We start from the raw sequence: 26,188 nt of genomic DNA, 5'->3' as shown, positions 1-26,188 counted from the left end.
AGCTCACTGCAACCTCTGCCTCCCAGGTTCAAGCAATTCTCCTGCCTCAGACTCCTGAGTAGCTGGGACTACAGGTGTGTGCCACCATGCCCGGCTAATTTTTATATTTTTAGTAGAGATGAGGGTTCACCATGTTGGTCAGGCTGGTCTCCAACTCTTGACCTCATGATCCTCCCGCCTTGGACTCCCAAAGTGCTGGGATTACAGGCGTGAGCCACCGCACTGGGCCTCTACCAGAAATTTTAAGAGTCTGTTCCCTGCAGTGCCTGAGATGCCCATAAGGTTGCAATAAACATGGGGTCACATATATACAGGGCAACAGAGGTGAACTCAGGATCAATGGGGACCCATAAAGTTGGTGGACACTTGTTTTTAAACCCCACTGACTAGCAGAATCACTTTCTTCATTCATCCAACACACCAAATGGAGAGCCTACTATGTGCCAGGCACTACAGTGATGATGAATGAAATCAAATCTCCCAACACCTTTGACAAAAATACAAATTTGAAGAGCCCAAAACCAGTTTCATGTAATATGCCACTGATAATAAGAGCCATTTGAAAGCTCAGAAGCTAAAATTTGATAATCTTCCCCTGGAGCATATTGAGTAGAAAGATGGCAGCCAGCAGTGGCTATGGACTTCCTACATTTCAAAGAAATGAAAGTTATCTCTGAAGTCACACTTTGCATTGGGTAGTTGTCTTATCCTTTTAAGTAAAACATTTTAAAACTGAACAACCTGAAAATTCATCTGTTAGCCAACCGTTTCTTACAAAGACAAGTTAAAAGGAGTTTTACAGATGAATAGGAGTAAACAGTAGCTGGCCACTAATCACAAAATAAGCAGCAGATAGATTATAAATAAAAATATAAAACAGGTCATTACAGGGCTGACTTAGTCCATCTGGTCTGCTTTAACAAAATACCTTAGCCTGGGTAATTTACAAACAACAGAAATTCATTTCTTACAGTTCTCGGAGTTGGTAAGTCCAAAATCAAGGCACCAACAAATCAGATGTCTGGTGAGGGCTCCTTTCCTGGTTCACAGATGGTGCCTTCTTGCTGTGTCCTCACATGGTGGAGGGGGCAATCAGGCTCCCTTAGGCTGTCTATCTAATCTATCTTTCTATTTTAAGAGAGAGTCTTGCTATGTTGCCCAGGCTGGAGTGCAGGGGTTATTCACTTACTGCAGCCTCAAACTCCTGGCCTCAAGCAATCTTCTCACAGCCACAGCCTCCAATATAGCTGGAACTATAGATTCGCACCACCACACCTGGCCCTTAAGCTTCTTTTATAAGGGCGTGAATCCCATTCATGAGGGATCTACCCTCATGATGTAACTGCCTCCTAAAGGCCCCACCTCTTAACACCATCACCTTGGGGGTTAGGATTTCAACATACAAATAAATTCGGTGAGGGGAGAGAGACACAAACACTCAGACCACAGCAGGGTCTCATCCTTCTGATGAAAAACTATCCCTAAGGATAAATTCACAAAATCAGAGTAAGAGAGCTAGAAAAGGCATTAGAGATCGTCCTATTCTGATTTTACCCAGCTCCTCTCTTAGAGACTCTATTTTTTCAGGTTGCCCTCAAAACATCATGTGATCATTACTAAAATAATGGTATCTGAATGTCCTGAGCCAACTCCAAATGGAACCCTTGTGTCCTATCTGAGAACAGGAAAGAGATCAGCAATCATATCAGACAGTCACAGACAATTCAGAATCCTGGTGAGAGAAAGAGTAGAAACCTCAGCGCAGATTCCTCATCACAGGGATGCATGAGGAGGACACTGTCCTCAGTCTTTGGGGCTAGAAGGGGAATAGAAGTAAACATTGACAGAATTACCCTTCTCAAGAGTTTAACAGGCACAGTGGAAATTCCAAGGCAGTTATCACTATCAAAGAAAACTGTTGGGAGGAGATTGTGTAGCAGGGGAGACTATCAGCAATACAAGAATCTGAACAGAAGGACAATGTACAAGAAAAGGTAGGGACTTTCTGAAGGCATTTTTGGTGGCGGGGGGTGGGGATGATGTAAACAGCAAAGAATAGACTGTAGAAAAAGACAAAAATGCTATCTTATTTTAGGGAACTGTGGAACACTTGAAAAAAAATGGGGAAAATACAAAAAAATCAAGACTTGCTTCAAAAGTATATAACGAAAAAATGTATTCAACAAGGAAGATAGGGAGAAAAGATACGTGTAAACAAAGGACAGCAATGGATCATTCAAAAGAGAAATCTTAAAATCTGTAAGAGCAAGATATGGTTTTGTAGCATTAGATCACATACCAATTTCATTTCCTTCAAAGGCGTCACCAAAAAAAGTAATGCTTTAAAGAGAGACATTATTTTTTTTCTGACTCTGCCTACATTCACTTAATTCTTCATTCTCCTCTCATTTTGACCTAAGTTATTCACTTACTTAAGATTAACTTTTTCTCAGTGATATACGGGCTTCAGGAAATAACTAACAGAAGTCAAAATGAGAAGAGGATGGATGGATGGATGGATGGATGGATGGATGGATGGATGGATAGATGGATGGATGGAGAGTGACTTAAGAGTTTGGCAGAGTCGAAAAAAAAGTACTTAGAAATACCGTATATAATATCAGCTCTGCCCAAATTGCAAAATGTCAATCATATACTTACACAATAATCAAACAATGATAAAGAGAAAATCCCACTTTCAAGAAGAAGAAAAGTGGCCAGGCATGGTGGCTCACGCCTGTAATCCCAGCACTTTGGGAGGCCAAGGCGGGCAGATCACGGGGTCAGGAGTTTGAGACCAGCTTGGCTAACACAGTGAAACCCCATCTCTACTAAAAATCCAAAAAATTAGCCAGGCGTGGTAAGCACACATCTGTCGTCCCAGCTACTCGGGAGGCTGAGGCAAGAGGCTTGAACCTGGGAGGCAGAGGTTGCAATGAGCTGAGATCATGCCACTGCACTCCAGCCTGGGTGACGGAGCGAGACTCCATCTCAAAAAAAAAAAAAAAAAAAAAAAAAAAAAAGGAGGAGGGGAAAAGTAGCGGAAATTGGGGTACTAAGGGCCAGTAGCAGACACGGGCAGGAAGAAAGGAGGCAAATTCCCAACCCTAGAAAAGGAAAAGAATAAATTTGTATATAGCCTGCAAGGGGGCTGAGGGGTAAGGAGAGAAGGAACAGGGACTGAGCACTTCATGGTAATGCTGGCACTGATCAGCTTCCAGACGTATCCTTTATTGCATGTATAAAAAACTATTAAGGAAGAAGTGAAACTGCACAAACTTAACCTCAGCACCAGCATGATTACCTCACATAACTTCTTTTCTTAGTATCCCTAAACAGAAAGTAATTCAGATAAATAAGTTTATGGTTTTTGGTAAGTGTCCCCTAGTAACCTGGTTTATGCATCATGAATTAGTTTGTGGAACTGAAAGGTTAATGCTGGAAAAAAAGATCAGAGATCTCTTTGGTTCTTTGCCCCAACTTAGTTAAGACTGTGTAACTTGTACAAATATAACCATTTCCTGTCCGCTGAACAAAGCAATTAATGGACTGGGTACAGTTTCTGAGATGATTTAAGGGAAGAAATCAATCTGGCCATGTCTCGTAGTTCATTTTAATGAAAGAAACAAAAGAGACAGGAAAATATAGAATATCACTATTTTGTTGAATAGAAGTCATTCTTGCTTTATATAACCTTCTTCCCCCACAGATTGTTCATGACACATTGGGAAAAGAATCTGCTTCAAAACGGCTTTCAAATAATGTATCTATCATCCATAACTTCAATTTACTATTAAAAAGTAGGCTGGGCACAGTGGCTCACGCCTGTAATCCCAGCACTTTGGGAGGCTGAGGCGGGAGGATCACGAGGTCAGGAGATCGAGACCATCCTGGCTAACACGGTGAAACCCTGTATCTACTAAAAATCAAAAAAAAATAGCCAGGCGTGGTGGCGGGCACCTGTAATCCCTGCTACTCGGGAGGCTGAGACAGGATAATGGCGTGAACCCGGGAGACGGGGCTTGCAGTGAGCCGAGATCACGCCACTGCACTCCAGCCTGGGCGACAGAGTGACACTCCATCTCAAAAAATAATAATAATAATAATAATCCGCAGACTAGGCCATTTTAAAAGAAAAAATTGGTATCATTTCATGAGTTTAGAATAAGCATCCATCATTCATATAGGATGGGCTCTGCAAAAAGAGAAATATCAAGGAAGGAAGAGCAAAGAAAAGATGAAATGCAACCTGGGCTTCCAGTGACTTCCCAGGGCTGGTTCCAGGAGCTCAGGAGGTATAGAAACACTGCCTTCATTTTCCTCAAACCTTTATTGCTTAAATTAGCTTAAGTGGGTTTCTGTTATCTGCAATGCAATAATTATTGACTGAACAACAAAAACCTTTCTATCTTCACATAATTTGAAGTATCTGTTATTCCTCTTGATTGAAAGTTCCATATGCCTCCAATAATAAGAATTATAATTAGAACATGGCTTTAAAATTAAAATCAAACATAAGTTTTCACCTGGTTCAAACACATCTCAGCGTCAAAACAACATGTCCTACTCCATCATTAAATCATTCATTCAATAAACATTTGCTGAGCAGTCTGTTTGCCAGTCACTGTATATAAGAGAAGAGGAAAGAGTTGGTCTCTGCCTTCAAGGAATTTAGATTCTAGTGGGAAAGTCAAACAAAGAGGAATTAGACATCTCCCTGCTTCTTCTCTTGCCACATCTTTACAGCTACACTCAAATAACTACTACTACTGATTGAACTGATGGCTCCCTAAACTTCAGGTACCAGTTCATGCAACCTATCTATTCCTACAATCTTCTAGGTCTTCTAAAGGGCAAATGAGAAGTGTGGAGGGGGCCTTTAGGGTTTTCTCTCATCACAGTAAGTAATTAGTTTCATGGCCTAGGGAAGACAGAGAAAAGCCTGGTGTGGGGCCAACTCATAAATGTGTCTTACCATCTGCCCGCCACCACCACTACACTCTCACCTGAGGGAACACACCACTACCACCCCCCATCCTAGCAACAGGACTGACTGACATCTAAAAGAATCTATACTTTTAAATTAAATCTACCATCTTTCATTAGTTATATTTATTCAGAAGTTCACTACAAAACTGAGTCATGAGAATCCTAAAAGACAGTATTTGAGAATTGTCAACGGGCCCCACTGACTATGAGGGCTCTCTCTTCGGGAGGGAAACAAATCCTCCAAAAAAACAGGTATTTAACAAGCACCAGTCAATTGAGTCCAAAGACCTCTCACAGCTAATAGGAAGTGAATACCTGGCTAAATCTTCACATTCTTGCAAATCTAAATATGTATTCCCTAAAGCTGAAGGCTGGAAGATTTTGATCTAAAGATGCCTAATTGGTTTGAAACATTTCAAAATGACAGTTCTCAATAAGTGAATCATTCAAAAGGAACTGCCCTAGGAATAAGTAATACATGCCCTCTATTTGCCTAAAAGTTTTAATTCACTGGACTATAGATAAACATCCTTACATAAAACCATCCGGTCAGCATCCTGGAAAAAAATATCATTATGCTAAAAGTTAAGCAAGTTTATATAGTTTATCAGGTATTAATGTTTTCCATGATTACTTTTCCATGGCAAAATGAATTGCATTATTGACTTAGAAAAATAAACATACGCCTAACTTGTATTTGTGCCCTGATTGCTTGCCAAATTTAAGTATACTAGATAAATTTCAAATAAATAGGTCAGCTAATCTATAACAGAGGCCAGGTGGCCAGTTAATAATCCATAAAGTCACTTTCAAACCTAAATTCTCAATCAAGAAAACAATTTTTCAGATGAAAACTTTTGACTCCCAAATGCTGCGCATCAGGAGAAATTTTTCAAAGCCTTTTAACTATTTTATATACAAGCTTCAAATTCCCCCATGCCATGGAGAACAATTAGTGTCAGGAGTCCTGAGGAGAACTAATCTGAGACTTATCCAAAAACCCACTGGGAAGGTCTGTGGATCGTAGGACTTCTTACTATTAATATCAAAAATGCCACTAGAAACCTCGCTCTTTTTTAAGTGAAATATAAATTTAGAAAATATTTTTAAAATGCTCCCCTAAATATTATGTTACGTGCTATCATCAAAATGTATTTTTACAAAACACACATATGTTACACTAGTACTACACTTATTTAAAAAGTTAAGAATTTCATGTTTTGCTGCTTCCTGGAAGCGTTAATAGTGACAAATAAATAAGGAAAATAAACATCATGGAAGATGTTGGTTTTGATGAAAACCAGAAACAAAATGTCAGAGGCAAAATGGTCACTGCTCTAGGCAAACTGCTAAAGGTTTTGGGAATTAGGACATGGAGAAAAGAAAATGTTCTTAAAACTTTCTTGGTTCACTGCTATGTTCCTATGAAGATGGTACAAACTCCTTGTTTTTTCCAATGTATCATTTCAAGAAGCAATGAAGAAGCTCTATATGTACAGTCAATATAAAACAAATATATGACCGGAAGTTATGGTGCTAATATGAGAGGTTCTGTTTAATAGAAACTACAGATCCATTAAAATGAGATGATTTACTCTGCCTCTTCTAGACACAAAGACTGAATGCTTCTTGTGGTATTGGCTACTCCTCTGATTTCAAGCAAGTCTTTTCAACTTAAGGTCCTGTTCTCATTATTTCATGGGAAAATATGATATTGAGTATCTTAGAATGAATTATATACCAACTGAGGATCCGTAATAGAACATCCCAATAAACCAAATAATGTATCAAAATAGCAATAAAAACCTTTTGGCTTATCAAGAAAGGAAAAATGTAAGAGGGATACCAACTTGCTACAAAAGAAAAAAAAAAAAGGAAAATTAAGGATCTCATTCTTAAAGGACATAATAGTAGCAGAAACCAAGTCAGCCCTAAGATTAGGAAACGTAACTCTGCAAGGCAATATGATTAGAATGTACAAAGATAGGTTCATATTTTTTTCCTCTATAACACTAATAATTTTTTCTTCTTGTTATTGAAACCACAAAGTAATTGATTACCCTAATGAATATACAAATTTTCTTCAACGTGAATGTTGCTTCTGAAAAGCAAAACTAATATTCCGAGAGAAAGCTCTGACAAAGCCTTCCTTCAAGCAAGTTTCCAGCAGCCAGTGGGACATGTGAGCAACTAGGCAGTTTGCAAACATATGGTTAAAACGTCCACAATTGTGCCAATTCTGACAATACTTAAAAAGGTTTCCTAGACACCTAACTTGCACGTAAATCCATACATGATTTCAGTGTGGATTAGGGCCAAATGTCCCAGTAATAGAGATTCAGAATTTCAAGTTTTTAAAAATGACACTCCTTCCAGCCCAAGAATCAACCTCTATGTAGCACTGTATGCTTTGTTTTTTTTTCTCCCTGCAAATTAGAAAATTAAATTTTCTTCATTTCCAGCCAGGGGCCACTCAAACAAATCTAATGGGTGTAGACAGCATTTCCTGCCTACTGCAAGGAAATAATAGGATTGTCATTATTAACATGGCCCAAGGCATGCACTGAGGTGGGGCACTGAAGAAACTGACCTTTAATTTTCATCAGTTAGACTGCACTGACTGCCTCTTTTAAAAAAAAAGGTAGATGTTATTTTTCTCCAGCATTAAAGTCTAACACTAGCTCATTCACTCTCATAGAGCAAGACAGGCTTCGATCTCTATTATCCTTTCCATTCAACTGTGTTTATATCTAGAAAAAAACCTGCCAGTAACAGTTTTGTTCTTCCCCCCAACCCCTTTTACTTTTTTGGAGCTAGGCTTCCAATTTACAAGATGTTGGTGAGGTTTAGGTACCTCTAAAGCAGAGAAACTATTCTATTGATTGACATCTCTGCCAAACATTCTATGTCATTTCAAAGAAAGGTGCATCCAAACAACAATGAGCGGCAAAAGTGGCTAGGATCTCTAGAAATACTTCACGTGCTTAACCTGCAACGCACTGTTCCCCTGCAGTGGTGTCTTTACACCATGACAGAGATGAAGGACGCTGTCTGCAGTGGTGACCCAGAGATGAAAGGCAGAGCTTGGGAGCCCAACAGCTGCATCCACTAATGTCAAGACCTGATCTCTCTTAAAAAACAGAACAACATCCACAAAAAGAGAGAAGGAATGGGAGGGAGTGACTCCCCTTTATTACAACGTTCCTTTGATCTTAGACTTAAGAAAGGAAGCAGAGCTGTCATATATCTATTAAAAAGGGACAACCTCTCTTTAAAGGGGCAGAAAGGAAGAAAAATATTGGTAGAAGTAGCACTTGCAATAACTAAGTACTGCTTGGCATTCAGATGTGCTTTCCCCCACAGGTGCTTTCGATATATATTATTTCATTTTATGCCCACACTACCTCACTAAGATAAACAGCTCGAGTATGACATTAAGGATGAGCTGGAAAGCTGTCACAAGAACAGGGACACTCAAGAAGCCAAAGGCAAGGTCAAGACAAAACTGATGGCTAATATTCACATATGCTTTTAAAGTAACTGGAAATGTTTTTAAATAATTATCCCATTAAGAAATACATCCAACAATTAAATCTGTCTGTAGTCACAGAGTAAAGCAATAAAATAATAAAACAGCAGCAGCTACCACTTACTAATCGCTAGTTCAAAACACTATGTTGAGCCAAACAGTCATAACAAGACACAGAGAGACTGAGCATAAAACACTGAGAGTCCTAAGAAGACACTGAGAGACTGGGCAATTTAACCAGTTAGAGATGTGCACAGTACGGTCCCAAACTCAGATGTTTCCAGAGCACCAAAATAGTAACTCCAAGTTAAGTGAGTAGTTTCCCATGTCTCCTCCAAATATGAAAACTGTATGTTGTAACCGGCTATTATCTATAGACAAGGGCTCAAGAATACCCAAGAAGCATGGTCTCCTTAAAAATGTTTCCTTTTCATCTAACACATCTTGCCATTAAACTTTCTAGAAAATCATTCTATGCTTTCTTATGAAAAATGTTATGAAAGATTATTTCTTGGCTAAAACTGAAACTTACTAAAGATATACAAATACACCAATCTGTGTTAAAAATACATTAAAAAAAAAAAAAAGTCCTTCACTAGTCTGCCAAGCAGGACGTCTGACATCAGGCTAGAATAGTCCCTCTATTGGACTCACCGATGACTCAGTGGAAACTAGAATTTGGAAAAACCTGCCATCCCACATGAAACATACTAGGAACAGGCCGGGCTCGGTGGCTCACGCCTGTAATCCCAGCACTTTGGGAGGCCGAGGCGGGCGGATCACGAGGTCAGGAGATTGAGACCATCCTGGCTAACACAGTGAAACCCCATCTCTACTAAAAAATACAAAAAGATTAGCCGGGCGTGGCGGCGGGCACCTGTAGTCCCAGTTACTCGGGAGGCTGAGGCAGGAGAATGGAGTGAACCCGGGAGGCGGAGCTTGCAGTGAGCCAAGATCGCACCACTGCACTCCAGTCTGGGCGACAGAACAGGACGCCGTCTCAAAAAAAAAAAAAAAAAAGAAAGAAACATACTAGGAACAAACTCACTCACCTTCATCAGTGCTACATCCTTCCCTAGCCATCGCCTGTTCTCCCCTACTCACCCCCACTGCCCCTGCCCCTCACGAAAGCAAGGAAGACAAACATGCAACTAGAATGTTAATGGCAAACACTTTAGACCCAAAAATCACACTAAATGAAATGAAGCTAAAATAATCTATTAGAGACATTTATTTGAATCCTCTGTTCTCTTTTTTGTCAACTAGTATGCCCTCATAGGTTTGAATGAACTCCTGAGAACACTTAACTAATTTAAGAGAACTGCAAAGTGAAACATAAACAGGAAGTGACACTGTTTCCCTGTTTAAATTGAATGTAATAAGCAAATGGTAAAAGCTAAAAAGCTATGTTTTCAAATTATTGAGATTGCCACGGGTGTCAATAAGATCTAATTAAAGATACAGGACAATAATCACATAGCAAGAAAATAGATCCAAAATCAAATAAAACTGGAAATAATTATAATTGTTTCTTCATTAGTGAAGAAATTGTATAGTACATTAAGATATGTATTGCTAAACAAAGCCTGAAATAACATATAAACCTTAAAAATTGTTATCCATTTCTTCTCCTCCTACCTCGCTTTAAAAGAAAAAAAGGAGCATTTTTTAGAGATGAACTTCCTAAGAGACTCCAAATTACTGACTTTATAGTAATTTCTTTAAAAATGAGTATAAATACAAAGCAAATTTTGGTGATGATGGTGAAAGTGTGTGAGGTTAGACAGTCCAAGCAATTTTAAAGAAATATAAGGAAATAAAACACTTAGATCCTAAAATCACAATCTACTCCTTTGACAGATGCTTAAAACTGTGCTCTTTACATCTTGAGGTATAATATTGGTATTTAAGAGACTATGTACTCTTAAGAAGTAGTTGAGAGCTATGGTAATCTGCATCATGAGGACCTACCACGGCAAGTCCTGAAAGCTGGAAGGAGGCAAAGGCTTCCCCAGCCTCCAACTATAGAAAGAGGGGTCAGGTGGGCAGCCAGCATTAAGGACCACTTCTCTGGAGGTGCTGCACCCCCTACTCCCCTGTTCAGGGGCATTTTAGCACTTACAGCCTCCCTTCTGAGACAGGAGAGAAAGGAGAAGGTGGTTCTAACAGTCCTCACCATTCTGTGGAAACAATCTCCAGAGAAGCACATAGCTCCTTCTAGACCACGAGGAATATTCCTGTGAAGAAGTCAGAAACGGTTTTTAGGCAACACGGCCTTGGGGGCTGCATCTTCACTTAGTGTCTTTGTCTACACCACTCCACAAACACAAGGAAAGAAAGCAAGTCAGGCCGCTCTTCAGAGCCTTGTCCTTAACTCACCTTCAGTGAACTCACTTTCTAAAGATGGAGTCGAGCCCTACATGATTTCTAACAAAGGACGCATTTAGGGTTGCCAGCTACCCAGGTTTAGCCTGGGCCGTCTGGGAAAGCACAAGTCTCCTCTGAATCCTGAGGTCACCTTTAATTAACTGCAGGAGCTGCTTTCTGAGTTCTCAGAGATAGACACCCTCTAGTCCTTTGCTCATCCCATCCCTGTGGCTGCCTTTGGTACAACGTAAACCACCAAAAGTATTAACCTCAAAAGGAGAAAAACATTTAGTATTAGGAATAGGAGGATTTGCTTTTCCAGGTGCAAATTTTAGGTACAGCATCTTACTCTTGTTAACTTAAATGAAAGACACTGCAGATGAACAGAACTGTTTTACCAGTGAGTAAAAGGACTCTCTTTCATAGAGTGTTTAAAGTGTCCGCATAAGGTAAAACTTCACCACCGTTTCTTAACCAATTGCCTCGGATTTTTCCCATTCACTCTATTGCATTTCTTATACATTACTTTCTATGAAGTACACTTTTATCCTCTGGTTTCTTTCATTCTAAGCTTAAGTTGCTACTACAGAGAACAATCTAGGAAAATCTCCCTCTTGGAAAATGTCCAGAATATTGTTTCAAAAGAAGTTTGTTTGTTTTTTATTTTTTTTGAGACGGAGTTTCGTCCTGTCACCAAGGCTGGGGTGCAGGGCAATGGTGCAGTCTCGGCTCACTACAACCTCCGCCTCGCGGGTTCAAATGATTCTCCTGCCTCTGCCTCCCGAGTAGCTGGGATTACAGGCGCCCGCCACCATGCCTGGCTAATTTTTGTATTTTTAGTAGAGATGGGGTTTCACCATGCTGGTCAGGCGGGTCTCAAACTCCTGACCTCAGGTGATCTGCCCGCCTCAGCCTCCCAAAGTGCTGGGATTACAGGCGTGAACCACTCTGCCCAACCTAGATTTTAGTTTTCTAGACAATAGACAGGTTGAGCACATGGAAGGCATTCAGCTAATATTTAGCCTTAGTATTCAGCCACCTGGGAACACAGACACTGCACCAAGCCTAGAGATACAAATAAGATAATTAACTTGAACTATTGAGAAGCAGTGTGATACAGTTGAAAAAAGTTTTAAAATCACTCTAGGTGACCTTAGGAAAGTTTTTTAATGTTTTTGAGTATGCCTTCTCATCTTTGATTCACTCAATAAACACTTATGGGGGCACTCAATATGTACCAGCTTCTGCTATGGACACTAGAAACACCTACAGAAAAACAGAATATCTTCCAGAATTACTTTTTAAGGAAAGTGTGTTTGTATATAGATAAATGGATGTATACACACAGACACACACAGAATATACATATGGATGGAATACATATTTACATGAAAATGCCTGGCAAGTAGCGAGTGCTGGAAAATTGTTGGCCACTATTACTGTATTTTACATCTGCCTTGTGGTCAGAGGGTTTGGAAGTACAGTGCACAAAAGTGTCCTCATTTCTAAATAAAACTGCCAATGGCTGGCTATCATTTTACTCCAAGGAATATGATGATTAAAACCTTCAATTTTGCCCTATCTCCTAACTGGAATCCTTTAATCTAAGCACTATTCTCACCTCTTTCCAGCCATTAGATTGAAAACCTTAAAGGGACAGATTACCAAGAGGGCCAACTCCCCAACTCCGAGTTCCCCAAACTTGTCTGATCATATAATTCACCTGAAACACTTGATAAAGATTTCCAGATCCCACCCCAGATCTAAAGAACAAGAGCCTTACAGGCACTGCCCCTCTCCAAACACACAGCCCTATAATGTCCCAGGAGATTCTTCTCTTAACAGTCTTTAACTCCCCCTGCAAATAGCTGAGGTCATTCTCAAGTTCTTTCCAAGGCATGCTCTTTGACCCTTTCTCCACGGCTTAGTTTAGCACTAACCAACACTTGGCCAGAATCAACTCTTTCAGCTGGGCCTCCAACAGCTCAGCAAGGCACAGTTAGGGGAGGAGAGGGTTTCTGTCCCTTAGTATGTCCTTTCTAGAATTTCACTTATAAAAGGATCATTTAAGGCCAGGCGTGGCTCATGCCTGTAATCCCAGCACTTAGGGATGCCAAGGTGGGTGGATCGCTTGAGCCCAGGACTTCCAGACCAGCCTGGGTAACATGGCAAGACCCCATCTCTACCAAAAAAAAAAAAAAAAAAAAAAAAAACCACAAAAATTATCTGGGCATAGTGGCATTCACACAGGAGACTGAGGTGGAAGGATCACTTGAGCCCTGGAGGCAGAGGCTGCAGTAAGCAGAGATCACGCCACTGCACCCCAGCCTGGGCAGCAGAGCCAGACCCTGTCTCAAAAAAAAAAAAAAAAGAAAAAAGACAAAGATTATTTTTAAAAAGGATCATTTAAAACTACCACAAATCTCTGAAAAGTTACATTATTTTAAAAAATAATTCCCTTAACTTATAATTTGAACTGACTCCAATAAACAAACAAAATGTACGTAATTGAGGGCCCATATTTTCATGGAACATAAATACTGCTTTTTGTTCGAATTTTCCAAATCAATTCACAATCTAATAGAAACATGAAAAAAGTCATGTATTCTCTGAAGAACATTCATTTCTTTAAAATAGCAATGAATAAAAGGCTAGGTTTGCACTACAGGTGACTCATGCCTTTCATCTTCATTTGTTCAAGTAAATACTTATTGGTTCCCTACTTTGAGGAAAAAACTGAAGAACACCATGGAAACGCAAAAATGCCTAAAATATAGGCCATGTTCCAAAGACAGTAGGTTCTTTAGCGGTGATTTATGAGATTTTGATGCACCCATCACCTGGGCAGTATACACTGAACCCAATTTGTAGTCTTTTATCCCTCATCCTCTTCCCAACCTTTCCCCTTGAGTCCCCAAAGTCCACTGTATCATTCTTATTGAAAGGTGCTAAGTTTAAATGGCACATTCAAACTAGGGATCCAGCCACCCAGCCATCAAATGAACATTTACTGTGTACCCACGATGAAAAGACCCCAAGTTAAATCAGAAATCATCCCTACTCACAAATAACAGAGACAAGGATACTATTAGACAACAATGAAAAAGTCAAGTCTTCTGAAAAGTACAGATAAAGTGCTAGAAGATATTTAAGAAAATGATAAGTTAGGAGAAACCCCGTCTCTACTAAAAAAAAAAAGTACAAAATTAGCCAGGTATGGTGGCGCATGCCTGTAATGCCAGCTACTCGGGAGGCTGAGGCAGAAGAATTGCTTGAAACCGGGAGGCGGAGGTTGCGGTGAGCCAAGATCATGCCATTGCACTCCAGTCTGGGCAACAAGAGCGAAACTCCATCTCCAAAAAAAAAAAAAAGAAAGAAAATGATAAGTTATCTAAAATGATGGCTCTGGAACATAACAAGGATATGCAAAGAAAAGGGGAGATCATTTTCTTTTGAACAGGCCAAAATCATTTAAGAGCATTCTAAACGCAATGTAATAATTCTTCATATCACTCCTGGATATGAGGAGACCATGGCTCTCAATACCTTTTGATATCAGTAATGACCCTACCGCCAGAGAAATTAGTAGGCCACAAAAATGACAGCTATGGTATGAAAAGCTCATTGAGTGGAATTTGTATCAAGCCATTTATATATACAGCAATATAAATACACACACACTATATAAAGAGTATATATACACACTATATATATACACACACACACACACACACACACACACACACGAAAATATACCCACAAAGGCCGGGCGTGGTGGCTCATGCCTGTAATCCCAGAACTTTGGGAGGCTGAGGCAGGTGGATCACCTGAGGTTGGGAGTTCGAGACCAGCTTGGCCAACATGGTGAAACCCCATCTCTACTAAAAACACAAAAATTAGCCAGGCATGGTGGCGCGTGCCTGTAATCCCAGCTGCTCCGGAGGCTGAGGCAGGAGAATCACATGAGCCTGGGAGATGGAGGTTGCAGTGAGCCAAGATCGTGCCACTGCACTCCAGCCTGGGTGACAGAGTGAGACACCATCTTAGAAAAAAAAAAAAAAAAAACGAAAATATACCCACAGAGAGTACACGTACACATTACTATCACACCCTTGCAATTTGACACTGTTTTCCAGGAGTTCTGGAATGAATGGTAAACATTTTGTGGTAGCAAATGGTATGTAATTTTCCTTAAGAACTTACTTGCATTTGAATTTAAATCTTTCCATTAGAATTTTTATCTGACATTTTGAGTATGCATATACTTTTCATCTGACGTTTAGGCTTTGGTATCCCATCACTTAATGAAAATCTTGCCCATCTTTTGGTAAATGATCCAACTACACTCAACATCAAATACCTCACAAGAAAAAACAGAGGGAGCAGAACCTACTATGCAATCATTAGATACTAGAGACAAGTTCAGATGAATAAAACAGAATATATGTGTTTTCTTTCACTCTATCTCTTTTGTAACTTGGTTTTACAGTCTAAGGAACTAAAGAATTCTAACACCTAATGCATTTCCAACATGAGTACAGAGATGACTTACACCATTTCTCTTAAACAGAAATCAAAGTTTTTCCACAGTACTAATGATGTCAAGAATGAATAAAATGTTTAAAGGTTAGGCCAGGCATGGTGGCTCATGCCTATAATCCCAGGACTTTGGGAGGTAGAGGCGAGCAGATCACCTGAGGTCGGGAGGTCAAAACCAGCCTGACCAACATGGAGAAACCCCGTCTCTACTAAAAATACAAAATTAGCCAGAGGTGGTGATGCATGCCTATAATCTCAGCTACTCAGGAGGCTGAGGCAGGAGAATCGCTTGAACCCGGGAGGCAGAAATCGGGGTGAGCCGAGATCACACCATTGCACTCCACCCTGGACAACAAGAGCGAAATTCTGTCTCAAAAAAACAATGTTTAAAGGTTAGAAAATGTGACAGGTCCGATTGTACACCTACTCCTGGATTTCTAAATGACTTGCTGTGCTATTCAGGATAGATTATCTTCATGTGCTTACATGGTCTGCGAATATTAATAAACTCCGTGATTCATCTCAATATTAAAATGCCCTTTTTTCCCCTCCAGAGATCTAGTTTTAAACATTTTCCTCTTAAATTTAAGTCAGTTAATAAAATAAGGAAACTCTCTGATCTCCAAAATATGGCCTAGGGAAATCTCCATTTACACTGCAACAGACAGATGAAGAAAAAATAACTATCTATATACCTGCCTGAAGTAGACCAAGGGGGAGTAAAGAGGCATATGGAGACTGTGTAGGATACATCTTCAATATTTACTTTTGTATTTTTTAACTGTCATAAAATATACATAACAAAAAATTTGCCATTTTCTGCATTCAACTTAGTGGCATTACATACATTCATAATGTTGTACAACCATCGGCACTGTTCATTTCCAGAACTTTTTTATCATCCCAAACAGAAATTCTAAATCCATAAACACTATCTCTCCATTTTCCCTTCCCCTAAGCCCTGGTAATCTCTATTCTACTTTTTGTCTCTATGAATTTACCTATCCTAGTCATCTCATGCAAGTGGATATATACAATACTTATCTTTTTGTGTCCAGCTTATTTCACTTAGCATAATGTTTTCAAGATTCATTCATGTTATGGCATGTATTAGAATTGCCATCTTTTTTATGGCTGAATAATATTCCACTGTACCATAATATTTCAATATATAATACCACATTTTGTTTATCCATTCATCTGTTGATGGACATGGGTTGTTTCTACCTTTTAGGTATTGTCAATAATGCTGCTATAAACACTGGCTTTTAAGTACCTGAGTCCCTGCTTTCTTTTGCGTATAGGAATAGGAATGGAATTGCTGAATCACATAGTAATTCTATGTGTAAATATTTATGAACTACAAAACTCTTTTCCACAGTAGCTTTATCATTTAACATTCCCAACAGCAATACACAAGGATTCCAGCTCAGTATATTTTAAGTATTCTCTAATTCACTACTTCAGAATAATGTTTACCTCTATTTCTTAATCAAAATTATTTTTCTTGAGATTAAAAAAACCATGATCGAAAAATCAGAAACAGCATCTAAAGACTTTTCTTATTTTCTTTCCCATTGAATGACTTAAACAATAAAAGATATAGAAGGTAGAGAATGGGTTTTTTAAAACCTTTAAAATATTAAGAGAAAATGGAGCATAATATCGTAGCAATACATTAAGTATCCTATATGTACAACTTGTACTGTTAAAAACTGGTCAAATCTGACCCCTAAGTAGTCACATACTAGAAAACCTTGCATCTGAGTAACTGAGTATAAAACGTAAAATATCCAGAAATCTTTTAGAAGAAACTTACTCTTACTACTGGCAGTTCATACAGTACCTGGAACTAAGCTGCCCAGGAGGATCTTGCTTCAGTAAAAGTAGGGGAGGAGGAGGATGTGTAATCAGCTTATCTAAATACTAAACTCAGGACTCTCCACAATCCTGCCCAAACGCAAAGGCAGAAGAAATGAAGCTAAAAGCAATAATGATGTTCTTAAACCTTTAACACCTGCTCTCACCAATCTGCCATCAAATGCTTACACCTGACAAAAGAAGTTAACAAGTAGCAAAACAAATGTCAATAGCAAAACTCCAAAACCAATAAATAGGCATAGTTGGAGTCTATTGGTAGAGTGGAGTGGGGTAGGGGAGGCAGATATTGTGCTTATTGTTGTGATATATTTTGCAAGCAAATAATATAGTTCTACCCATTGCTGGTAAACTGTTTGTAGTTCACATGATAGCATTGAGTCAATCAACATTTCATGGTAATCCACAGAGAGCACTGACTTTCCAGGGGCTCCTGTATCTCTATGAAAAGACCACCAGCAGACTAGCATCAGTGAATGCATTCTGCATTTTTACACTGCTTTTAAGTAAATTGATTTTCCCAAGGTGCTTATAAGTGGTTTGTTCTTTTAATTAGGTAAATATTACTCTTAAGATCTATTTAAACTTGATATTTACAGTAAAACCTTTTCATATAGAATAGGCAGCCAAACTTTATCCTGGCCTTGCCTGGATAATTGCAAATCCCTAATTAGCTATATCTAGAACAATGGAGTTATTTTTAATAGAGACCCCTCTTTCATAGGCTATGGGGAATCTTAAATCCCTTAAAAATAAATTAAACCATTAAATTTCCTGGGATCTTAGAATCTTCAATTATTTCTAAAACATCCTACCTTTGTTCATGTATAAAGATCACTTTCTACGCAATTATTTCAACAGAAAGCTTTTCATAATTGTGAGTTAGGATCATGTCAATTTAAGTAAGTTTTTATGACTAGTTGGCCTTTATGAAAATCTTTACTACTCTTTCCAGGGTCAAAACAAAGATGTATCCTTATATTCTAATATAATTTAGAATCCTTAAAGTCTAACACAGCCTGAAGGTGCTCCAATTTTACTATTTCTCAAATTTCAGAAGGTAGCAAAGAATTGAACTTACCACCATCCAGCCTTAGGAGTTTGGTGGTAGATACTTTTCTCTATACAAGATTCCAAAAACATCAGAACAGAGCAGAATATTCCATTAACAAAGAACCTGGTCTAGATGTCAATAAATGCATTCCGAGTCAATAAACAAGTAACTGAAATGAAATTACATTTTAAGCTCAAATAGAATCATTTAACACAAGACACACTTTGATACTTACTAGATCCTCAAATAACACTAACTGTGACTCAACACCATCTCAGAAAAATCCCCCACCACCCTGCAAAATGGTTATTTGAAACTGATGAGGTATTTTAATGATATTATAAAAACAAAACAGGGCCGGGCAAGGTGGCTCATAACCTATAATCCCAACACTTTTGGAGGCTGAAGCGGGGGGATTGCTTCAAGCCAGAAGTTAGAGACCAGCCTGAGCCACAAAGTGAGACCCTGTCTCTATAAAAATAAAAAAAAACATTAGCCAGGCATGGTGGCATGAACCTATAGTCCTAGCTATAGCCCTACTCGGGAGGCTGAGGTGGAAGGATCACTTGAGCCCAGGAGTTTGAAGCCATAGTGAGCTATGATAGAGCCATTGCACTCCAGCAACAGTGAAACACTGTATCTTAAAAAAGAAAAAGAAAAAAAATTAGGAGCCAGTGTCTAAACTGACTGAGTATTGCCAAGGGCATCAGAAATTCTGAACCAACACTTACAGAATGCTAAACTTGCCTGTCTTAACTGGGGAGAAACAAAGAAAAGTTCAACAATCAATCCATTTTCAAACTCACAAACATCCTCATCTGTATGTAGATGGCTGACCACGACTGTCTATCGATCTTATGTGATTTATACTTGGTGGTTTTAAAAACATTTCTGTCCCCTGATCTTCAATTGGCACCCCACATACCTTCTGTTTCCGAGAACTGGTCCTTGACATTAAACCTGCACCACGGACAAACTCCCCTCCAGGTGAGCTTGTTACTAGGGTCTGACATCTCACTGGAGGTACCTTGCAAAGTGCTCAACTACCATCAAGTCATTCTTCCAGTTGGGCCTGCGCTTGTCTACCTGCCCCTATCTAGCCACAATAATTCAAGCATTCTCTCCCTCTTTAAAACACGTAATGCCATAACCATACTATATATTTTAAGGCAAAGTATATGTGTGTGTATATATATATATATACACACATACACACACATATATACATATAAAGACACTCAACAAACTAAAGTACAAAGCTTCTCCTCAACCACCTAAGTGAATTCTCAACAACTTTAAGAGTGAGAATTAATTTACTTGAAAATAATGTCTTACCATATAAAAATCCCACTTAATGGATTAACCTCATTAACATGAAGAAAAGGCAATTGTGATTCCTAAAGTGGAAAGGCAGGTAGGTTGCAAAGATTCCCCTACACTGAAAATACGATTCTTTTCCATTCTCAGCTGTAATTGCTGAAAGCTCAAGTAATAGGCTAAGGTAACATACAAGGACTAAAACCTTATTCCTTTATCATTCAGTACTGAAAGTTCCTCTAATAGACTGCACTTTTTCCCCCCACCTCAAAAACAGCCCTGAATCAAGCCTGGCCTGCCCACTTTAGAAACACTAGCCCAGCTACAGACCAACTTCCCAAAAACACAGATATGGGACAACTTATGTATAGTACAACTCTGGAGAGGTCACAAATCACCTATTCCATTAGGAGTCGGGTGAAATAAAATACAACATCTAAAGCTTGGACCTTATTTACTGATCACAAAGAGAAAAATAAATCATTTTTCAAACTGTCCAAGCACAATTTGGAGGTCTCTGAAAATGTGCAAAGAAATACCATAGCACCAGCTCAGTTTTAAACTCTGGAATATAATGAACTATGGAGTTTGCATAAGGCTTTGCCAAACACTTTCAATACACTGACTCATTAATCCCTTGTGACAACCATTTGAAAAGGTATGAGTTAGATCTTTCCTCCTTATATTAAAACGAGGAAACCCAGACTCAGAGAGATTCAAAAGCTTATCAGGGACCCAGCTAGAAAGTAAAGTCACTCCTTGACAGAGGAGATATTCTGATTTCAAACTGATGCTCAGATGTGGCCCTCAATCTCTGTCCATCATTTAAACATCTTTATCCCTTAAGATTATAGTAAATTTCTCATTTGTATTAAGCACTTGGGGATGTCCTACAAATCAAACCATATGTCATGGGTTAAATCATGTTTCCTATATTTGTCACACTCACTAGGACACTATAATTCTATTTATAACATGGTTCTTATCCTGAAAATAGTACAGTGGTATCTTATCTGTGAAAATAGTACAGTAGTCCCAATGGTCAGGAATGGGTATGAACAGGATGTTTCAGTTATCTGAACAGTCTCAGTAACTGACGCCTTACCTGCAGTTGAATTAACGATTTTCAAAGAGCTGGAAGCAATGTAATTCACATAACACTAAAATAACATAGAACAATTTAAAGATAATTTACAGACGTAGGTCCTTCAGGGTATGTCTAGAGTTAAGACTGTGAACTGCAGTTATCCCTGGACAGTACTGTATCTCTGGAAGATACAATAGATTCAGATATATTTATACTGAACCTGGCAGTTGCCTCTTAAAAATCCTAATAAAAAGAGATTTCATTATAATTTGCCTTTTCCTGAGGGTAGCACACCAAAAAAAAAAAAAAAAAAAAAAGAGTTGGAATTTTCACTATTCCATACAAAATCAGAAAGTTGTTGAAATTCCTTTTAGCAAATGAAACTCTAAAATTCAATGAATTTAAATTAAATCCACTAATCAGAAAATGATTTGAACATCTGCCATCAGACAGATCTTTCTTACTGTTTTAATCTTACACATATTCTTCCCAATTCATGGATGAATCCAATGTGTTTGCTATTTGATTTTTATACTCTGATAGTACAAGAATAATTTTAATTCTTCAGGTTACTTTTGCAGCTACATAAGGAAAAGTGAATAATGGCTTACTGATACTTATGAAGTCATCAGAAAAGAACTGTCCAATGAACGGGTGGACATGGGTATGAGAGGATCATTTTTTTTCAACTTTCTATTAGTGACTTTTCATATTGCTTCCTATTTGTACTCTTATTACACTAAAATAACCAACAAGCTCTGACTACTTTTTCAGCAATTCCTATGTACAATTCCTATATTAAACCAAAAAAGAAGATATCATTTAAAGTTTTTTCCACCAGTTTTAACTATGACGTGTAAGCATTGTTGTTAAAACCAAATAGTTAACAAATAATGTGCATATTTTATCCACTCTACATATGAAAGCAAAGTTGAGCTATAGCTAACTCAGTCTTTAAATTCCATTTAAGGGCTGAATGTAACTTCTGATATCGTAGAAGAAAGAAAAATGAACTAAGAGATCTAAAGAGCAGTATGCAGCCTGGACAACATAGTGAGACCTGCCTCTACAAAAAAACAATAATAATAAATAGCCTGGCATGGTGGCGTGCACACATGTAGTCCCAGCTACTGGAGAGGCTAAGGTGAGAGGATCACTTCAGCCTGGGAGGTGGAGGCTACAGTGAGTGAGCCAGTGATCATGCATCATGCCACTGTACTGCAGCCGGGATAACAGAGCAAGACTCTGTCTCAAAGTAAAATAAAGAGCAATATGACCAAGCTACATGTGAAAGATTTGGGAGTCAAAAAGTTCTACACTTTGCTCTCCAATATGGTAACCACTAGCCACAAGTGGAAATTTAAGTTTAAAATAATTACAAGTAAATAAAACTTAGGCCGGGTGTGGTGGCTCACGCCTGTAATTCCAGCACTCTGGGAGCCTGAGGTGGGTGGATCACCTGAAGTCAGGAGTTCGTGACCAGCCTGGCTAACATGGTGAAAACCCGTCTCTACTAAAAAATACAAAAAATTAGCGGGGTGTGGTGGCAGGCGCCTGTAATCTAATCCCAGCTACTCGGGAGGCTGAGGCAGGAGAATCGCTTGAATCCGGGAGGCGGAGGTTGCAGTTAGCCGAGATAGCGCCACTGCACTCCAGCCTGGGCTACAGAGCAAGAATCCATCTCAACCAGCTAGGCGGAGGTTGCAGTGAGCCGAGATTGCGCCACTGCACTCACTCCAGCCTGGGCGACAGAGCGAGACTCCATTTCAAAAAAAAAAAAAAAAACTTAAACTGTTGTTCCTCAGTCCACTAGCTACATTTCAAAGACTCAGTTATATGTGCCTTGTGGCTGCTATGCTGGACAGCACAGACAAAACCATTTCCAACACTGAAGAAAATTCCATTGGATGACACCATGGGTAGCTACGTGATCTTATGCAAGTTACTCTGTGTAAATCTCAATGCCCTTGTTTGTAAAGTGTGTATAACACAACCTAAATCGAAAAGACTACTAGAATTTTAATGAGATAATGTATAAAAGCACAGGAATTAGTGCTTAGTACACATCAGATATCCCAGAAAGGAGCTATTAACACAATCCTGTATTAAACTTTCGTCTATAATGGTGACCCTCAACAAGTCACTTTCCCTTCCTGGGCCTCATTTTCCAAACTGACAAGTGTGGGAAGTTCTTCTAGTTAGCTCCTAATGAACCTATCAATCAAATGCTACCAGGTTAAATATTGAGCAAAAGGAGCACAAACTCCTACTGAGTGAACTGCTACCTAGCCTCCAAGAGCCTAGAGCTTCCTCACAGATCCCAAGCATTCTTCAAGAAACCCCAGAAGATTGGCTCTCCAATATAACCCATCGTCTGATGTGAGCTATTTATAAAGTCTGTCTTAAAAGATTACCGGAATATCTTTCTGAAATTGTATATACTGTAATTAGAAGCTACAACCTCCTATTTCATGATGAGATCCTGCAGTTTTAACATCTTTTAAATAAATGCTATCTTTACAGATGAATTTTTTTATCTTAAAGTCATTTAAACCACAACACTTTAAAAGCACGTGTGAGTTTAAAAACAATTTTGTAATGACGGATTTTTTTTTTTTTAATCAACTATGCCTAATTCTCAGCCAGCCTGTGGGTGCCCCTCTGGTATCTAAACAAAGTGAGAATTGTACCTTCATGGGTGAGGTCCTTTTGCAGGGCCAGAAACATGCCCAGAGACTTTATCCTCGTTAACAGCTGCTCCCAGGGAGCCAGGAAATTTACTGATCCAGTAAATTTCAGAGTCAGCCTCCAATGAGGGGGAACCAAGGGCCCCCACAAAAGGCACAAAACCAGCGTTCCCGGCTGCTATCCACTGTGGGGCGTTGCCCGGGCACCCAGGGTCACAGCTTTAACTTAGGGGTGGAGGAGCAACTCCGGCAGCAGAAATCATTACAGGGCGAAGCAATTTTGCCCAAGGCCTGAGGCCTCAAAAAAAAGTGTTATTCCAGAGCAGATTCCTTTTCTTCCGGGTCTGTCTGCTCCTTCTGACTCTTTGCCCACAACCACCGTGCCTCCCCATTCCCAATGCCCCACCTCCTGCCACATTTATTAAAAAAAAAAAAAAAAAAAGAAGAACAAGAAGGAGGAGAAGAGAAGAGAAGAGAAGGAAGGAAGGAAGGAAGGAAGGAAGGAAGGAAGGAAGGAAGGAAGGAGAGAGAGAGAAGGAGAAAGAAAGAAAACGATTTTTAAAAAGCATATTCCCTCTCCCTTAGCTTTCCCTAGGAAGGCCTGGAAACTGGAGGAAATTCAAATCAAATTAGTTGCACATTAAAAAATAAACAGACAAGCAATCAGGGGGTGCCCACCCAACAAAAGACCTCACCCGTTCCAAAATATGATTAAGTCTGGGAGGGAAGAGGGGGAGGGGGACTAGAAACCAGCAGGGATGGAGAGAGAAACCTGTGGATTTTTGGCCCCAGCGTTGGCCCATTGCGGCCAAATTCTAAATTTTGTTTAAATAAAATGCTGGGTTGAGGAGAAAAGAAAAGAAAAAGTTATAACTTTTAAGGAAGTCTGCAAACGGCACTGTCTGGATAAAATGCCATTGCTTCCCTTCGTCTGGGATGGCAGGGTGGGAGCTGAGATTCCAAAAGCTCCAACTCCGACCGCGCACTCCTGGAAGCCTCCCCGCCAAAGGCGCCGCCGGGCGGCGCAGCCCAGTCTCCCGAGACGGCGGGCCCGAGTCCTCCGGCTCCCACGGGACGCCGGGACCCGGACCTCTGGGAAAGTTCGCGGGCACAGCCCGAGGCCCCACTTTCTGCCGAGAGTGACAGGCCCTTCCCACGCCTGCCGGCCCCAGCCCAGCCGCGGGCACCAGACGGTCCGCGCGGCCCCTCCTGGCCGCCTCGGGGCGCAGATTCCTCCCGCCCGCCCCACCCCCGGCCGAGGCGCCCCTCGGGGTGACCGACTGACCGGAGCTCCGCTGGCCCACACACCGGGTCGCCCGCTCCTTCCCGCCGCGCCCCGCTCCCCCGCCCGAGCTTCCAGCCGCCGGCTCGCCAAGTCCGGCCGCGGCCGCCGGTTACCGCCCCCAGCCCGGGGGGAGCCCGGGGGGCAGGACGGGGAGGAGGACGTGGCGCGCTCGGAGGTGGCCAGCAGCGGGGCGGGGAGTGTCCCGGAGAGGCCCAGCCGGGGGCGGGGGGGCCAGGCCGGCGCGGGCTCGGGACCCTCCCCGCGAGCATCCCCGGGTTCGAGGCCCCCGACCGCCCCCGCCGGCGCGGAGAGGCGGCCCCAACTTCCAGCCCCACTTCGCACACCCGCCCTCTTCCCTTCACCATATGGAAATCTACAGCCTCAGAAAGTGACACGTCGAAGATTCCTCGGCCTCGCCGCCCGCCCTCCCCCTCCTGGGCAGCGTTCCTGCCGCGGAGATTCCGGGAGGGGGAGCGGATTCCTCGGACAAAATCTGCTGGGAAGGCTGGGGGTGGGGGGAGGCCGCGAGCCACGGCCCAATTTTTTTTTTAAGAGGAGTCTACCCGTTTCTTTCACTCCTCCAAACCCTGAGGCAGGGGGCACAGGCGGGGGACCCCAGCCCAGCAAGGCGAGGGCCGCCCCCTCCCGGGTCCCGTGTTCCCGGGGTGCCCAGGCGAGCGCGGGGCGCCCCAGCACTCCGGCGCCAAGTTTTTGCCGGGAAGCCCAGGGCGCTCCCGGGACAGGGACGCACTTTGGCGGACTCGGCGTCAGGCCGGGGCTTTCCAGTGCACCGGGACCCGGCGATGGCGCGCGGGGTCCCGGTCTCCTCCAGTCCCCGGTTCTTGCACGCCTTACCTTCCCTAGGGCTGAAACGCGGGGCTCCGGGCGCGCCACACACCGGGTCGCCCACGCCTTCCCAGCCTGCAGCCTGAAGGATCCCTGCCGCCCCCTTCGCTGCTCCCGCCGCCGCCGCTCTCCTCCTCCAGCCGCCGCCGCCGCCGCCGCCGCCGCCGCTCAAATAACTACCAGGAGGGTTTGATGGGGGATTCCGCCATGTCAATGATGTCGGGACCACATGGGGATTTGGGGCCCGCCCACTACCGTAAACCGCCGAGTATACCTGCCGCCACAATCGCAGACTCGCAGAAGCTGTTGTCCCCCGGCCCTGCCTAGCTAAGCAGAAACTCCTTTTGGTTCAGCCAGATTAAAGAAACCTGAGGCTTAGGGAACTAACAACTCCTGAATGGCGAGGGCTGCGCGTTCTGCAGATCGCCAAAATAATATAAAGGCAATGTTTACTCAGTGATAATTAAGCCTAAGACTGACTTTTTTCTCATTTACACGTATATTTCCCTTTTTATTGTTGTTAACCCCCACAGCAACCTTGTGAGCTATATTACTGCCATATTTCCCACAGCATTTTGTTCAGACAGCTAACATAGTATGAGCAAATTTT

At 41.2% G+C, this 26,188-nt stretch overlaps 1 protein-coding gene across 2 annotated transcripts in view; it reads right to left on the bottom strand.

The window, feature by feature from the left end:
• FNDC3B (fibronectin type III domain containing 3B) overlaps nucleotides 1-25,793 on the bottom strand; it is a 361,800-nt gene extending 336,007 nt beyond the window's left edge. Inside the window, exon 1 of one of the 2 annotated variants that reach the window (XM_003256464.3) lies at nucleotides 25,588-25,793. The gene's annotated coding sequence lies outside the window, so the exon portion shown is untranslated. Of the gene's footprint in view, nucleotides 1-24,732; nucleotides 24,827-25,587 lie in introns of those variants that run through there. The other variant, XM_003256465.3, reaches the window with a different exon arrangement.
• Nucleotides 25,794-26,188: the final 395 nt, after the last annotated feature.

This window comes from Nomascus leucogenys, chromosome 11 (assembly GCF_006542625.1).
Source record: "Nomascus leucogenys isolate Asia chromosome 11, Asia_NLE_v1, whole genome shotgun sequence".
In the NCBI taxonomy this organism is placed as follows: Eukaryota; Metazoa; Chordata; class Mammalia; order Primates; family Hylobatidae; genus Nomascus; species Nomascus leucogenys.
The sequence above is the reverse complement of the archived record's forward strand: the minus strand, read 5'-3'. Positions and strand labels throughout refer to the sequence as shown.